General features: G+C 46.6%; 1 protein-coding gene across 4 annotated transcripts in view; it reads left to right on the top strand.

Moving 5' to 3' along the window:
* The first annotated feature begins 14234 nt into the window (after positions 1-14234).
* Positions 14235-17525, top strand: part of PNKP (polynucleotide kinase 3'-phosphatase) — a 43194-nt gene continuing 39903 nt past the window's right edge. Inside the window, exon 1 of one of the 4 annotated variants that reach the window (XM_068241326.1) lies at positions 14235-14329. The gene's annotated coding sequence lies outside the window, so the exon portion shown is untranslated. The other 3 variants (XM_068241328.1, XM_068241330.1, XM_068241327.1) reach the window with 3 other exon arrangements.

Raw genomic sequence — 17525 nt, 5'->3', positions numbered from 1 at the left:
GAGTGGAATCAGAGCTGCACCAAGGGACCCAAATGACTTCTAGGGGCTGGAAGAAGGCCCAGGTAAGTAAAAACTGCATTTTTTGGGGCCCCTGTGAGTCAGCCAATAGCCAATAAATGGTATCATCCTGATTCTAAACCTCTTGCTGTTACCGTAAACCTATGTGACTTCCATCCAGGTAGGAAGTTGTAGAAATGGTTGCAGAGTTCCATGTTTGATTGCAGCATTTGTGTCAGCGTGATGATTTGCAGCTGTAAAAGATAACATTTACAAACAGAGAGATGAGCAGAATCAGCAGTGGAGGTTGGAGCTTCATTGCTGTGCCGCACGCGTGTGCCATTATCGTTTGATTTGTGGCCCGCTGGCATGTGACAGTGACACACAGCCTCCAGCTCTTATCATGACCATAAGTTGCAGCTGGGTGGATATAAGAGGATTAGGAAAGTTCAATATAAAGCCAACAGAACCCAGATTTGATGTCATCCTTTAACGGTTCCTCTTTTAGAGCAACGCTCTTAATATTTATTTTCCTATTGTCCTCCTTTCCTTGTTGCTAAGTGAACAGTCACAATGAGGCCCCATTAACACCAAACGGTGCGGTTATCACAGGGCAGGGTAGACCACCGCCGCATAACCGCACCGTAGAAATCAGTATTCATATGAGCCTGCGCCACGGTGCAGCGACGATCATATGCATTGCGCCACCCCCATGCTCAGTGCCGTACTACCTGCTGGGCAGGTATTACGCCACTGGGATTCCCATAGGTCCGCACATGCGCGCCCTTTCACAATGCGCTCCTGTCATTTACATTAACTGTGTCGCCCATTGACTTGCATTGCTGCCAATCAATGCGGTAGGCACGGATCATGCGGCAATGCACTGCAGACCTTGCGTCGGCATTGCTGCGTTTTGGATACTTCCGGTGGCGGCGCACTGTCTCGCATTGCGTGAAGTGTGCAAGTATCCATAGACTTCAAAGGCGCTTGCAACGGGGAAGGGTAACGTGGGGTGACGCAGTACGCAAGTGTAAAAGGGGCCTGACAGTAAAGGCTGCACAGCGCAGGGTTTTAGATCAATTCGGACTCTGGACAAAAGACAACCTTGAGAATCCTTGGTTATAAATCTCTGAATGAACTCCAGGATTCTGTGCCCTTGGGAGATAATGTTACCTACTGTACATTTTCCTTGTACACAGAAATCACATAGAGCCACTACACCTTATTCTCTTCCACTGGAATGGCTTAAAGAAAAACCGTGAGCAAGAATTGAACTTCACCCTAATCAGTAGCTGATACCCCCTTTCCCTTGAGAAATCTATTTCTTTTATCAAACAGATCATCAGGGGGGTCTGTATGGCTGATATTGTGGTGAAACCCCTCCCACAGTGTGATGTCAGGACAATGGTCCTGACAGTTTCCTGTCTCTGAACCTCATTGCATTGTGGGAAATAACAGCTGTTTACAGCTGGGTCCGACAGTACTGAACCTCTTTCTGTATGCTACAATAGAAATAGTTTATGTTTTCTGGTGCACAGACCATGCCCTTGCTTAGAAAATATATAGTGGAAGATATGTGTGTGATTGTCAGATAATATTGCCAAGGTGTCTTAAATACTATAGTGAAAGGAGAAGTGCTGGTCTTCTGAGTCCGTAAGTGAAAAGTATGCTGTACTGTAACCATTAACATGGGCATTTTGCGGTAACACACTGCGTGCAGTGTATTACCATGCCGCAAGCCATTACACCGCAACGCACCTGCTGCTCTGTGACTGATGCATTGGTGGTGCATTACAGTGCGGTAAACCACATTGCAGAGCATCTGTTATTACGCACCATTGTGAACGTGGCCTTGATGTTATAAAGGTGGGAGCTCACTTTGATTGATATTTTGATTGGATATTGGTGATAGGATTAGTGGGAACCCCTTAGCCTGCCAGTAGCTGTGGTATACTGAGTATTTCCACTAGAACAGCTGAATGCTCCTCCTACACACCTCAGCAACCCACAGACTGGTGAGCAAGGCTCTTCCTCTTGTGACCTTCTGTACAATAAGATGTGGTATAGTCTGTGGCTTGAGGTCTAGACAGATGGGGAAGAACAAGGAAAAAATGGCTTTTAATTCCACACACTTTTCATCACTACATGCAAATCATCTCCATAAAGACATTTCAGATTGTGTGTCATTACAGCTTCTCAGAATATATTTCCATATATCCAGTGGCATACCTAGGCCATTTGACACCCGGTAATGGGTATTATAAGACACACACACAAAAAAAGGAAAGGAGTGAGTATGGCATACTAAGCACACCACATCAGGTAATGCCAGATATAGGTGTCACCAGTATAGGTAATATAGTTGCCCCAGTATTATTATTATTATTTATTTATAAAGCGCCAACATATTCCGTGGCGCTGTACAATGTAAGAAAACAAACAAGGGATACATAATGATACAGACAATGATATACATCAAATATGAACACTGATACAAGATACAGCACTGCTGATTACAATTTGATTTAACATGATGGCTAAAATGTATAAATGTCTAACAGAGTGCAAGCAATTAAATAAATAACAGTCCATGACACAAAAGGGTGAGAGCCCTGCCCTTGCAAGCTTACAATCTAAAGGAATGGGGTGGAAACAAGAGGTGGGGATGTATACAGTATACAGGATCTTCTCAAAAAATTAGCATATTGTGATAAAGTTCATTATTTTCTGTAATGTACTGATAAACATTAGACTTTCATATATTTTAGATTCAAATACACACAACTGAAGTAGTTCAAGCCTTTTATTGTTTTAATATTGATGATTTTGGCATACAGCTCATGAAAACCCAAATTTCCTATCTCAAAAAATTAGCATATTTCATCCGACCAATAAAAGAAAAGTGTTTTTAAAGGAATACTTAAGTCAAAAAAAAAAAATGACATTTACTCACCTGGGGCATCCCTCAGCACCCCGAAGCTGGATGGTGCCCTCGCAGCCCCGCTCCGATCATCCTGTCCCCGCCGGCGGCTACTTCCGGTTCGGCGATAGCCGCCGACAGGCTGGGAACGCGGCTGATTTTCCGCGTTCCCAGCCGCTGCTATCACTCTCTATGCTGCTATAGCGTATATATATACGCTATAGCAGCATAGAGAGTGATAGCAGCGGCTGGGAACGCGGAAAATCAGCCGCGTTCCCAGCCTGTCGGCGGCTGTCGCCGAACCGGAAGTAGCCGCCGGCGGGGACAGGACGATCGGAGCGGGGCTGCGAGGGCACCATCCAGCTTCGGGGTGCTGAGGGATGCCCCAGGTGAGTAAATGTCATTTTTTTTTTTTGACTTAAGTATTCCTTTAAAACAAAAAAAGTCAACCTTCAAATAATTATGTTCAGTTATGCACTCAATACTTGGTCGGGAATCTTTTTGCAGAAAAGACTGCTTCAATGCGGCGTGGCATGGAGGCTCATCCAGAGTGTTGGGTCTTGTGTCTCTCAACTTTTTCTTCACAATATCCCACAGATTCTCTATGGGGTTCAGGTCAGGAGAGTTGGCAGGCCAATGGAGCAGAGTAATACCATGGTCAGTAGACCATTTACCAGTGGTTTTGGCACTGTGAGCAGGTGCCAGGTCGTGCTGAAAAATGAAATCTTCATCTCCATAAAGCTTTTCAGCAGATGGAAGCATGAAGTGCTCCAAAATCTGATAGCTAGCTGCATTGACCCTACCCTTGATAAAACACTGTGGACCAACACCAGCAGCTGACATGGCACCCCAGACTATCACTGACTGTGGGTACTTGACACTGGACTTCAGGCATTTGGGCATTTCCCTCTCCCCAGTCTTCCTCCAGACTCTGGCACCTTGATTTCCGAATGACATGTAAAAGTTGCTTTCATCCGAAAAAAGTACTTTGGTCCGCTGAGCAACAGTCCAGTGCTGCTTCTCTGTAGCCCAGGTCACTCGCTTCTGCCACTGTTTCTGGTTCAAAAGTGGGTTCATGCTTCCATCTGCTGAAAAGCTTTATGGAGATGAAGATTTCATTTTTCAGCACGACCTGGCACCTGCTCACAGTGCCAAAACCACTGGTAAATGGTTTACTGACCATGGTATTACTGTGCTCAATTGGCCTGCCAACTCTCCTGACCTGAACCCCATAGAGAATCTGTGGGATATTGTGAAGAGAGAGTTGAGAGACACAAGACTCAACACTCTGAATGAGCTTAAGGCCGCTATCGAAGCATCCTGGGCCTCCATAACACCTGAGCAGTGCCACAGGCTGATTGCCTCCATGCCTCGCCACATTGAAGCAGTCATTTCTGCAAAAGTATTCCCGACCAAGTATTAAGTGCATAACTAAACATAATTATTTGAAGGTTGACTTTTTTTGTTTTAAAAACACTTTTCTTTTATTGGTCGGATGAAATATGCTAATTTTTTGAGATAGGAAATTTGAGTTTTCATGAGTTGTATGCCAAAATCATCAATATTAAAACAATAAAAGGCTTGAACTACTTCAGTTGTGTGTATTTGAATCTAAAATATATGAAAGTCTAATGTTTATCAGTACATTACAGAAAATAATGAACTTTATCACAATATGCTAATTTTTTGAAAAGATCTTGTATGTACAGGCAGTGCGCAATTAGGTTATTTAGTGGGTGCATGGCCTAAGCTAGAGAATATGCTTGTCGGAAAAGGTGGGTTTTGAGGGAGCGTTTAAAGATTTCAAAGGTGGGAGAGTGGCGGATGTGTTGTGGAAGGGCATTCCAGAGGAGGGGTGAGGCAGGTGAGAAGTCTTGTACACGTGAATGTGAGGAGGTAATTGTAGAAGAGGATAGAAGAAGCTCGTGTGCAGATCTGAGATTGCGGTTGGGTTGGTATCTGGAGACTAGTGAGGAGATGTACAGGGGAGAGAGATTGTGGAGAGCTTTGTAGGTTAGGGTTAGGAGTTTGAACTGAATCCTCTCATTAATTGGTAGCCAGTGAAGAGCTTGACAGAGAGGGTCAGCAGAGGAAGAGCGAGAGGAGAGATGAATGAGTCGAGCAGCAGAGTTCAGTACAGAATTGAGCGGTGTTAGTCGGTTAGTTGGAAGTCCACCAAGCAATATATTGCAATAGTCCAATCGAGATATAATAAGAGCATGTACTAACATTTTGGTTGTGTCATGGGAGAGAAAAGGTCGGATACGTGCTATGTTTTTCAGTTGGAAATGGCAGGAGCTGGTTAGGGAGTTAATGTGAGGAGTAAATGAGAGAGAAGAATCAAATATTACCCCCAAGCACCGTGCTTTGGGAACTGATGTTATAGACGTGTTGTTAACATTTATTGTAATATCAGGCAAAGGGGTGGACAGGGATGGTGGAAAGACTATTAGTTCAGTTTTATTCATATTAAGTTTTAAGAAGCGAGAGGACATGAAAGAGGAAATAGCGGCCAGGCAGTCGGGAACCCGTGTGAGGAGGGAGTTAAGGTCTGGGGCCGAGAGGTACAGTTGATAGCATAGTTGCCCCAGTATAGGTAGCATAGTTGCCCCCAGTATAGGTAGCTAGTATAGTTGCCCCAGTATAGCTAGTATAGTTGCCCATAGTATACTTGCCCCAGTATAGCTTGTATAGTTGCCCCCAGTATAGCTAGTATAGTTGCCCCAGTGTGGGTAGTATAGTTGCCCCCAGTGTAGGTAGTATAGTTGCCCTAGTATAGTTACCCCCAGTATAAGTAGTATAGTTGCCCCCAGTGTAGCATAGTTGCCCCCAGTGTAGGTAGTATAGTTGCCCCAGTATAGCTAGTATAGTTGCCCCACAGTGTAGCTAGTATAGTTGCCCCAGTATAGTTAGCCCCAGTGTAGCTAGTATAGTTGCCCCCAGTGTAGCTAGTATAGTTGTCCCCAGTGTAGCTAGCATATTTGCCCCCAGTGAAGCTAGTATAGTTGCCCCCAAAATAGCTTGTAGCTCCTTCTGCTCTCTCCCCCTCTATGTGGGTGGCGGGCGGAGAATTACGCGTTCCAAGCACTGGAGCGCAATTTCATCATCATCATCGACTGTGACGCTGCGATCCAGCGCTTGAAACGTGGAAGTTAGGTAATTCTCCGCCCACCGCGCCAGCTTGCCACCCGCATAGAGGGGGAATGAGCAGAAGGAGGAGACGCAGGTGAGGGAGGGGGGTTCTGGCCCCCTCCCCACCGCTGTGCCCGCTGCCTCGCCTTCTAGCGCTGCTTCTCCTGCTCTGCCTCTGTGGGGGGTCGTGGCGACACCCCACCCTGTCACCCGATGCGCCACGCACCCCGCGCCCAATGATAGGAATGCCCATGCATATATCATACATGTAAATCCATCAAGAACACGTGATCTTTAACTGTGCTAAAATGCCACACAGATCTTGTGGACGGAACGCTGACACTGAACTTTTGTCTGCAGATGTTGCATGTATAAAGCAGGGCTGTGGAGTCGGTCCAAAAATCCACCGACTCCGACTCCTCAGTTTAGGATTCCACCGACTCCGACTCCTCGACTACGACTCCTCTAATTTGCATATTACAATTTTGTTGATTAACAGTATGTAGCGTGAAATTCGTCTCCTAACTACCAATGCTTAGGAATTTTACAAAACAACTGAAGTGAGATGGATATGTAGACTACTATATTTATTCCCTTTAGGCCAGGGGTCTCAAACTTGCGGCCCGCGGGCCATTTGCGGCCCTCGATACAATATTTTGTGGCCCTCGCTGGCAAAAGCTTCCTTATAGTTTGCTTCAGTGCTCCCAAGTAATCCGCCGCATCCCCGCCGCTAAACAAGGGCTGCAGAGCCCCCAAATCGCCCGGGAGGGCAATCCGCCGGCATTTACTGGAAGGGGCAGAGCTTTCAGCTTTCAGCTCTGCCCCTCCTGACGTCAATCGCCGCCTCTCTCCGCCCCTCTTTGTGAAGGAAGAGTGAGAGGGGCGGGCAGAGGCGGCGGTGCGATTGTGAAATTCCTTATGCGGCCCAGTCTCATCCTGACTTTGCCTCCTGCGGCCCCCCAGGTAAATTGAGTTTGAGACCCCTGCTTTAGACTAAAACTAGTCCTTGGTAAGAGTACTTGTAAAAGGTACAGACCGGAACAAAGAACATCTATCAGGCCCTAGGCAATGTAACTGTGGGTACATGTAAGAGTGATGTGCAGGTACTCCGCAGGGGGATAAGGAGATTCTTCCTCTAGTACACATTCTTCATGCACAATCTGAACAAGGTTTATGGGTGATAGACAACACCTCTATGTTCAATGTGCACAACATTCTCAGTGGATTCCCTGCAGCTCTGTGGGAAGAGCATATGTAGAGTATAGTACTACTGTGTAACAAAGTAAACCTGAGACAGATGAAATTAAAGTTGTATACATACCTGGGGCTTCCTCCAGCCCCCTTCAGGCTAATCAGTCCCTCGCTGTCCTCCTCCGCCACCTGGATCTTCTGCTATGAGTCCAGGTACTTGAGCCAGTCTGGTGTAGTGCGCATGCACACACTCCGCCGCCGGGAGCATACTACACATGCGCAGCACTATTGTGCAGGTGCAGAACGCTCCTGGCTGTGGAAGCGGCACGTAGCCAGACTACTCTGGCTGAATTACCTGGACTCATAGCAGAAGATCCAGGTGGTGGAGAAGGACAGCGAGGGACTGATTGGCCTGAAGGGGGCTGGAGGAAGCCCCAGGTATGTATAAAGCTTTTCTTTTAATTCGCCTCAGGTACCCTTTAATTCATAGTCATCAAACCAAATTTTAACAACATATCAATTTATTTGATTTCATGAGCAAAGAGAGTACATACATTTGCATAAACCAGCATCAATGCAGAATGATTTCTATCTCATTGACCATCTCTATTAGTGACACGGCTACACATTAGGCTTTATACTTACAGCATAGATGTTATTTAGTATATATAAGAGATTCCTGTGTACACATCATGTATACAGTCACAATCAGATGTGTATATGTGCCCTTTTCCACTAGCAATCGCGCTAAACGCTAGCGATTGCTGAATCGCAAGTGCAGGAAACTTCCCGGCAATTGCGTTCACGATTTTGCTATGCAATGCACTGCATAGCAAAATCGCGGCAAAGATCGCTCCGCGGTGCGATCGCGTTTAAGTGAAAAACGATTCCTATGTTAAAAAGCAAACCGTAGCGATTTCAAAATAACTAGCGGTTTGCGATTTTGCGATTCAGCATCGCAAACGCCGCTAGTGGAAAAGGGCCCCATCTGACTTTAAAAATATGGGGACTGCTTTATTGAAGCAGCACAAGTAACTCATTTTGATTGGTTTATTTCATTTTTGTGGACTGAACACAGCTATTACTGTATATATACATTATTTTTAATGACTATTATCTGAGAAATAGAACATTTTATCATATTTTCTATTTTAATTACAGTTACAAATTCATTAGGAGTCTGAGTCGGTGCATTTTTTCCCGACTCCGACTCCATGCACCCAAAATTGCCCCGACTCCGACTCCACGACTCCGCTGTCTGTGCCATCAGTCTGTAAGCATACAGGATTGAAGCCAGACGAAGGCTGCAAAGCCAAAAGCTTGCTTATTCTTTTTAGTTAGCCAATATTTGGTATCATCCTGATTTAAAACTTCTTGCTTTTACTGATAGCTAACACGGTACAATACCCTAATGCTACTACTCTGCTTCCTTGTAGTGAGGGTTAATACTGGTGAAACATTGCTCTCTTCTGTTCACTGAGTTGTATTACAGTTGAAAATTTTGGAATGAATAGATTGCACCTTTATAACGCCCTAGTTCAGGCTTCTATAGTTTTATGTATATGGAGTAAAATATAGTATAATAGTATAATTTGCAATCAGTGGCGTAGCAATAGGTGATGCAGAGGAAGCGACCGCATCGGGGCCCTCCCTCTACCATAGTATTAGCTCTTGAATCATTCTGTGCTGGTAACAATCACTGCTACAGATGCTTTGAATTGTAGTAATCATTAACAAACTGTTCCCCATCCTCTTCTTGCAACCCTGACACTGTAGATGTCCTTAGCAGGTTTTGTGCACCATATCAATTGTCATGTACATAGTGTTTTGGGGGGGGGGGGGGGGGGGGGGGCGCCATGGATGGTGGGGAATGAAATAATTCGGCTTCCAGCAATAGCTGGAAGCCGAATTATTGTGTGTTAAGGCTGCTTACACACCAAGACGTTACAGGCGCACGTTAGTGCGCCTGTAACGCTCCCCCAACGCACAGCAATGTAACACAAGTGGGCTGTTCACACAGCCCACGTTGCGTTACATGTAACGCTGCACGTTCTCCGCAAAATGCAGCATGCTACGGCGTTGGAGCGGCTATAGCCGCGTTAGACTGTTTGCACATGCGCAGTAGGGGGCGGAGAGGAGGCGGGGAGAGCCAGCTACAGTAGCCGCGCACATGGCTACTTAATATTCACTGCACTGGCGGCCGCTGATTGGCCGGCGGGACCACGTGATGCGGAGTGTCTCGCTCCGCATCACGTGGTCCCGCTGGCCAATCAGCGCCACTCTGGGAGACATTATAGGAATCGAGCCGCCTGACGCGGCTCACTCTACCGTCCTCACTTGCAGCACCATACGTTGTGTTAGGTGCACGTTATGCGATCTTTATTGTAGCACCTAACGCAACGTCTTGGTGTGCAAGTAGCCTTAAAGTAACTTCAGCTCAGTCTTCTCACGGCACCGACATTACTCCCTGTGCGTCCAAGTCTCCTGCGCTGGAACCGCCAGAGGGCATTTAGGTAAGGTGCGGGGGCATAGAGGAGAACCAGACGGGCGCTTGTTAGTGCCCAGTACCAGCACTGTACCCTCCCCCCTGAGTGAAATTCGAGCTTCACCGCAGCCGCGCTCAGACTCTACATGTCCTGTTCCTCCATTGCTCAGTAACGCCACCGCGTGTCAACGCTCGACACGTGTGATGTTACAACCGCTGCAATTTAGCTGCATTTAAATTACACACGACTTGCATTGGCAGGCAGCAGACAGGAGGCTGTACTGCTCGGCAAATGCCCAGTTCAACTGCCTATGTGAAAGGGGCCTATACTGCCGAACCTGTGTCCCTCTGCTTCATTTTCCTGACCAACACATATCCTCTGCACGAGAGTTCAGAAATGGTCTTCATACTGGTGTATATATGTACAGTATCTTCTACGACCGCACTGGTGCATGAAGCGCAGTCGTGATCATAATGAGGGTCCAGGGCAGCGGCAGTGGTCTCGAAGAGAACATGGGAAGCCTCTGGAGGATCCATAGCTCTTATAGGTATGTTGTTTTTTTATTCCGCCTCCGTTTACTTTAATAAGGTTAATAAATAGGTTTGTAAAGCTGACTAGCCTTGTGCATAGTCCCAGTTCATATGCTCATACCTAGCAACATGTTGAGATATCAAAGAGGAAAACCTTTAACCACTTGAGGACCCAGCCTTTACCCCCCCCCCCCCTTAAGGACCAGCGCTGATTACTGAGATCTGTGCTGGGTGGGCTCTACAGCCCCCAGCACAGATCAAACATTAGGCAGAGCGACCCGATCGCCCCCCTTTTTTCCCCACTAGGGGGATGATGTGCTGGGGGGGTCTGATCGCTCCTGCCTGCGTGTGGCTGGCGGGGGGGGGGGGGCACCTCAAAGCCCCCTCCACCACAGGATTCTCCCTCCCTGCCCCGGAGATCGGAGGCTGCACAGGAACGGATCTGTCCTGTGCAGCCTCTAACAGGCTCCTGCCTGTCATGTGACAGCAATCCCCGGCCGCTGATTGGCCTGGGATTGCTGATCTGGTACAACGCTGCTACTGTTAGCAGCGTTGTACAAATGTAAACAAAGCGGATTATTTCCGCTTGTGTTTACATTTAGCCTGCGAGCCGTGATCGGCGGCCCGCAGGCTATACACGGAGCCCCCCGCCGTGAATTGACAGGAAGCAGCCGCTCGCGCGAGGGGCTGTTTCCTGATTAATTAGCCTGCAGCCTGCAACGCAGATGTGCTTCGCTGGTCCTGCAGCTACCACTTTGCCGACGCGCTTTATGAGTGCGCGGTCGGCAAGTGGTTAAAGGGAACCTTAACTGTACCAAAATAAAAGTTTCACTTACCTGGGGCTTCGACCAGCCCTCCGCAGCCGTCCTGTGCCCGCGGCGAAGAACCGATCCTCCGTTACCCCACCGCAGCTAAGGTTCAGTCTTGCTAACTGACCAGTCGGTGGTCCACTGCATCTGCACGTCCCTTGAAACATGCATCCTGGTACGAATACACATTATCGTATGCGTCCTGCGCAGGCGCAGTAAAAAGAGAACCGCATACTGCATCTGTGCAGGACACATTTGATGATGTGTATGCGTACGCATGCACAGTGGTCAGCAAAACTGAAACTTAAGCTGCGGCGAAACTCTATTTTGTTACAGTTAAGGTTTCCTTTTAAGACGCCCCTGCCACAACCCTAGTCACGACCCTACTTTCCCCTTAGTCAGGTCCACACCGGCCCTTTTTATCATTAGTACTTTTCCTTCACATTAACATTTAAAAATAAGACGAGAATAAAGTTTAGAGGCAATTAAAGTGTCCCTGAGACCATAAAAATAAAAAAAAAATTATACATACCTGGGGCTTCCTCCAGCCCCCTTCAGGCTAATCAGTCCCTCACTGTCTTCCCAGGCTGCCTGGCAAGGCAGCTCGGTAATTTCGCCAGTCAGCAAGTGCGTGCTCCCCGTCGCGCTCCAGTGGCAGGCAGGACCGGCTTTAGGTTTCACAGCGCCCTGAGCAAAACCTGATTTTTGGGCCCCCCCACCTTCATCCTCTTTGCACACGCAAACACACACACACCATATGCAATTCACCTTTTTCCTGAGTTACCTCATAGGACAGTGGTTTCCAACCTTTTTGGAATCGTGACACATCACACCAAATGCTCAGATCTCTGTGACACATCACATTTGTATAATAGAAAAATACTATTAATAACCACAAAATGGATGGAAAGAGTGCATTATCCTGAATAAACTTAAAAATGAAGGCTAGAGCCTTTCAGGAATATTAATGAAAACAATCAGTGGGACATTTAGCCCCCCCCCCCCCCCACCCCAATTTGGAATAATAGCACAACACAGACAATTTTCACCACGCGTTATAGCCGCTGTGCGCCCCCCCAAAAAAATGCCTTCATACTCAGTATAGGTAGGTAGCCAAGTATAGGTGCCCCCAGTATAGGATCTCAAGTGTAGGTGTCCTCAACATAGGTAGCCAAGTATAGGTGCCCCCAGTATAGGAAGTCAGTTGTAGGTCTGTCCCCTAGGTAGCCAGGCGTAGGTGCCTCCAGTATAGGTAGCCAGGTGTTGGTGCCCTCAGTATAGGTAGCCAGGAGTAGGTTCCCTCTCTCAGTATAGGTAGCCAGCTATAGGTGCTCCCAGTACAGGAAGTCAGGTGTAGGTGCCCTCAGTATAGGTAGCCAGCCATAGATTCCCCCTTGGAAGCCGGCGCCCTGAGCGACCGCTCCGGTCGCTCAGGTCAAATACCAGCTATGGTGGCAGGGAACGTTCTGCACATGTGCAGTGGTACTAGTACAGGCCGCGCATGCACAATACGCCCCGATTTGTGGTGTAAATGGGACATCTAGCGGAGGATCCAGGCGGTGGCAGGGGATGTCAATAGACCAATTAGCCAGAAAGGGGCTGGAGGAAGCCCCAGGTATGTATATTTTTTTATCCATTTCAGGTTTACTTTAAAAAGAATTCAAGTAGAACAAATATAATATAATATTTTATATATATATATATATATATATATATATATATATATATATATATATATATATATCTTTACATCAGTACATAGTTATTTTGGTTGAAGAAAGACATACGTCCATCGAGTTCAACCAGTACAAAGTACTCCAGCCTGCTCCCTCACATATCCCTGTTGATCCAGAGGAAGGCGAAAAAAACCCCACAAGGCATGGTCCAATTAGCCCCAAAAGGGAAAAATTCCTTCCCGACTTCAGATGGCAATCAGATAAAATCCCTGGATCAACATCATTAGGCATAACCTAGTAATTGTGGCCATGGGTGTCTTTCAACACAAGGAAAGCATCTAAGCCCCCTTTAAAGAGACTCTGTAACATTAAAAATCTCCCCTGGGGGGTACTCACCTCGGGTGGGGGAAGCCTCCGGATCCTAATGAGGCTTCCCACGCCGTCCTCTGTCCCACGGGGGTCTCGCCGCAGCCCTCCGAACAGCCGGCGACTGTGCCGACTGTCAGTTCAATATTTACCTTTGCTGGCTCCAGCGGGGGCGCTGTGGCGACTTTCTGCACGGAAATAGACGGAAATACCCGATCTCCGTCGGGTCCCCTCTACTGCGCAGGCGCCGGAAACTTGCGCCTGCGCAGTAGAGCAGACCCGACGGTGATCGGGTATTTCCGCCTACTTCGGCGCCGAGAGGCATCAGAGCGCCTGCGCAGGAGCCAGGAAGGTAAATATTGCGTCACAGCTGTACGGAGGGCTACAGCGAGACCCCCGAGGGACGCAGGACGGCGTGGGAAGCCTCATTAGGATCCTGAGGCTTCCCCCACCCGAGGTGAGTACCCCCCAGGGGCCGTTTTGTCGTTACAGTTCCTCTTTAAATGCAAAACAAAAGTTTGCTTTCCTAAAACAGAAAGAATTTGCGATAATTCAGGTTAGAGTGAGCTCGAGATGTCTCCCAGGCACCACTGCTGAATATATGCAAATTAACCATTGTACCCTTAGAAGCTAAACACACCTCCAGAACCGCTGGAATGCAATGATGTGTCAGCTTGTTAATGTGTACAGAGCCATAATAATCCAACATGCATACAGGCTGTTTCGGATTGTTTGATCCTCATCAGTGCATGGCATGGATTAATTTGGCTCTATGGAGTAGGGCTTGTAAATCCAGGTATAGAGTTTGCCATAACGACTTCCTGTGGCAATGCATTCCACATCTTAATCACTCTTACTGTAAAGAACCTTTTCCTAAATAAATGGCTAAAACGTTTTCCCTCAATGCGCAGATCATGGAAACGGAAAGAGGGACAAATGAGCAATTAGGAAGAAAAAGTATCAGAGGGACTGCATCCTGCAAATTCCAGAGCTTGCACTGTCAAGTGGAATTTTACATCGCATCTCTACAAATCTCTCTACCTATCCCTCCAGTACAGATAACTGTGTTTACTGTTTATAAGCCAAACTTCACGAGAAAAGGTCACATGATCATTAGGTCACATGACCGTGACGTCACATCCACCGCTTCCCAGCAATTCCCAGAACTCCTATGGCAACTTTCACTTTGCTGTAGTGACGAGGATCGTGCAGCTGGACACAGGTGAGGGAGCTCGTGTGGGGGGCGGGGCTGCCGCACTGAGGTGGGATAGCGGATGATGAAGCGCAGCACTACTGGGAGCTTCTCATACATTGGTTGTGTCACCTGCCTGTGACAGGCTGCAGTACAGGTCCAGGCATGCAGTGCAGCCTAGCTGCCCCTGGGCTGTACGTGACTTCATGCTGTCAGGACAGCACAGTCCTATATACAGCGTATTCAGTAATATTTGTATTCAGTAATATCTGTAAGGGAAAACAGTTACCCCAGTAGAGGGATGCCTCTACATAATCCAGAGGCTTCCCTGATCTCCCTTCACATCCTCCTTCCAGCACTGGGACCTCCAAACTTGATCAACATGGTCTTGTTGATGGAGAATGGCTGCACTGCACTGGTTGCTAGCACCTGCACAGTAAACGTGGCCATTAATGACACAATTTGCTGAACGATTGTTTATGAATAATTGTATGAATGATCGGAAATGAATCTTTGGTACCACTAATGGACAAAATTCCTAACCAATCTGATCAGGTTGATGGGATTTATCCAAAAATCAGATCAATTTCAATAATCTGATTGGGTTTGGCAGGAGATTTTCATCCATTAGTGGTCCCAGATGATGATTTCCAATCGTTCATACAAAGAATCATTGTTAAAGTAAATCTGCAACAAATTAAAAGAAAAAAATATATACATACCTGGGGCTTCCTCCAGCCTCTTTCAGGCTGACCAGACCCTCGCCGTCCTGTTCCTCCGCCCCCTGGATCCTCCGGTATGGGTCCTGGTAATTACAGATGTCGGGCATAGCGTGTGTGCCCCCCCATCACTGTCCTGTTGCCGAGAGAGTTCTGCGCAGCACATGCTGCTCCCGGCTATGGGATGGTGCACAGCCGGACTGTGCCGACTGATGGATTATCGTGACCCATAACAAAGGATCCAGGAGGAGGACGGCGAGGGAGCGATCAGCCTGAACGGGACTGGAGGAAGCCACAGGTATTTATAAATGTATTCTTTTAATTCATCTTGGGTACCCTTTAAACGATCGTTCGGCAAAATGTATCATTAATAGCCACCTTAACACGGAGCTGATTGAGGTTGGCTTTTTCCGCTGAGCCCAAGCGGCCTGTGCAACTGTGATGGCATGTGCCATCCTGTGCAGTGCAGCTGCACTTGTTCAGGTACGGCAGTGTGGGCGCAAGCTTACAGAGGTCCCGGCAAGAAGAGGTGGTCAGAAGAATCCAGAGTCTTCCCTCTACCAAGGTGAGTATCTGACGGTTCCCTCCCCTAAAGTCATAGGTTGACTTTATGGTATCCACTAAATGTACAATTTTCAGTAAAGAAAATAAAGTTTTTTTTGTTTTTTTAATTCATCTATTTCACCATCAACAAACCAATCTGTACATCCTATCCGGCACAGCCGATTATAAAAACGGTTTTCCGATCGACAAAATTGTTTTCAAATGATCATCATTAGAAGCATTCACAGTCCATTTGGGACATCAAGGTCTATTGTCTGCCTATCTGATCACTTGGCCGATTCTTCGCTGAAAATTGTTCTGTTATTGGGCACCTTTAGAATCGCTCAAGCGATCAGATAAATGTGATCAGATTGGCTAAAAACAGAAGCCCGTTAATGGGCTCTATTCACAATCACAGATGCGGTAAGGAATTTTTTAACCGCTATATTTTCGGCAGTAATTTCCGCAATTTTTTTCACATTCTCTAAAAAAATGTCCGCATGTTGGAGAAACATGCGGGGAAAAAAAGTGGCATAAAAAAATTGTCAAAAAAATATTGATTGCGGCTGAACGGCAGACCGCAGGAGGATGCCGAGGGACTCGCACATGTTTATGGGGCTGGAGGAAGCCCTGGGTAAGTATTGATTCCTCTTAGTTTTTCATTTATGGGTCTCTTTAAAGGACAACCGAGGTGACATGTGACACGATGAGATAGACATGAGTATGTACAGTGCCAAGCACACAAATAACTAGGCTGTGTTCCTTTTTTCTTTTTTTCTCTGCCTGAAAGAGTTAAAAATAAGGTATGCAAGTGACAGTTTCTGTCCGGGTCGGACCGGGTCAGATTATAGCATAACCCTTATTGATTAGTAATTACAGCCATAAAACACTTTTCTGTCAGTAAATAGCTTCTGAGAGCAGGAAAGAGATAAAAAGGGTCAATAATTCATAGATTTGAGCTCTAGCATACTTCAATGAAGGTGTCATTGAGCAGAGACAATGGAACAGTAAAAACTGGATTTAAATATAAAATAAAACCGTGGGGTATCTAAAAAAGTCATTTTTAGGAGAACAAGGATAGATACAATTGTTTTTCTCATCAGTTTATTTTCACCTTGGATGTCCTTTAAGTCTACTCTCCATTTTGTTGAAGTAATGAGTAGGAACGTAGAGCTGCTGATAAATCTATGACAACAATAAAACATTAGTATAGCGGTTTTTTTTTAAGGGCTGAAGCATTAATACTGCTGCATGCTATCAGTATATGCCAGTGATGGCTAACCTTGGCATTTCAGCTGAGAACAAACTACAAATCCCATTATGCCTCTGCCTCCCCGAGTTATGCTTAGAGCTGTCAGTTTTGCAATGCCTCATGGGACTTGTAGTTCCACCACAGCTGGCGTGCCAAGGTTAGCCATCACTGGTATGCTTTGTGAAAGTGACTAGGCTATGTAAACAAAAGTCACTATTCAAGCTGTGTACACATGCACGAGTATTATCACCCACAGGACACAATAACCATAACTATTTAAGTTTTTGGTTGAGCACAACAGTAATTATGAGTTCACTAGTGAAAAAGCCTGCCCGTTTCACATCGGGCACTAGGCAACTGTCCACAGTGCTCGCTTGTCATGACTGTAGCCCGCATGTGCCACGCAGCTGGCACAGACACAGGCGGAACAGTGATATTCTGCGCAGGAGATTTGGGCGCAGCCGGCACCACCATAGACCGTAATAGGTATTACGGCTATAGCGGCGCACACTGAGTAACTTCTGCACCGCCAGAAGACGGAGCAGAAGTTACATTTTAAAATACAATAATTCGTCCTCCAGCAATCGCTGGAAGCTGAATTATATAATTCCCCCACTATCCATGTGGACCTGGAGGGGGAAGAGTAATTAACGTCGCCGGGAACTTGTGCAGCAGCAGGATAAGCCGTATATCAGTTGTATTCTGCACCAAT

The sequence above is a fragment of the Hyperolius riggenbachi genome, chromosome 6 (genome assembly GCF_040937935.1).
Source record: "Hyperolius riggenbachi isolate aHypRig1 chromosome 6, aHypRig1.pri, whole genome shotgun sequence".
NCBI classification, from domain to species: Eukaryota; Metazoa; Chordata; class Amphibia; order Anura; family Hyperoliidae; genus Hyperolius; species Hyperolius riggenbachi.
The sequence above is the reverse complement of the archived record's forward strand: the minus strand, read 5'-3'. Positions and strand labels throughout refer to the sequence as shown.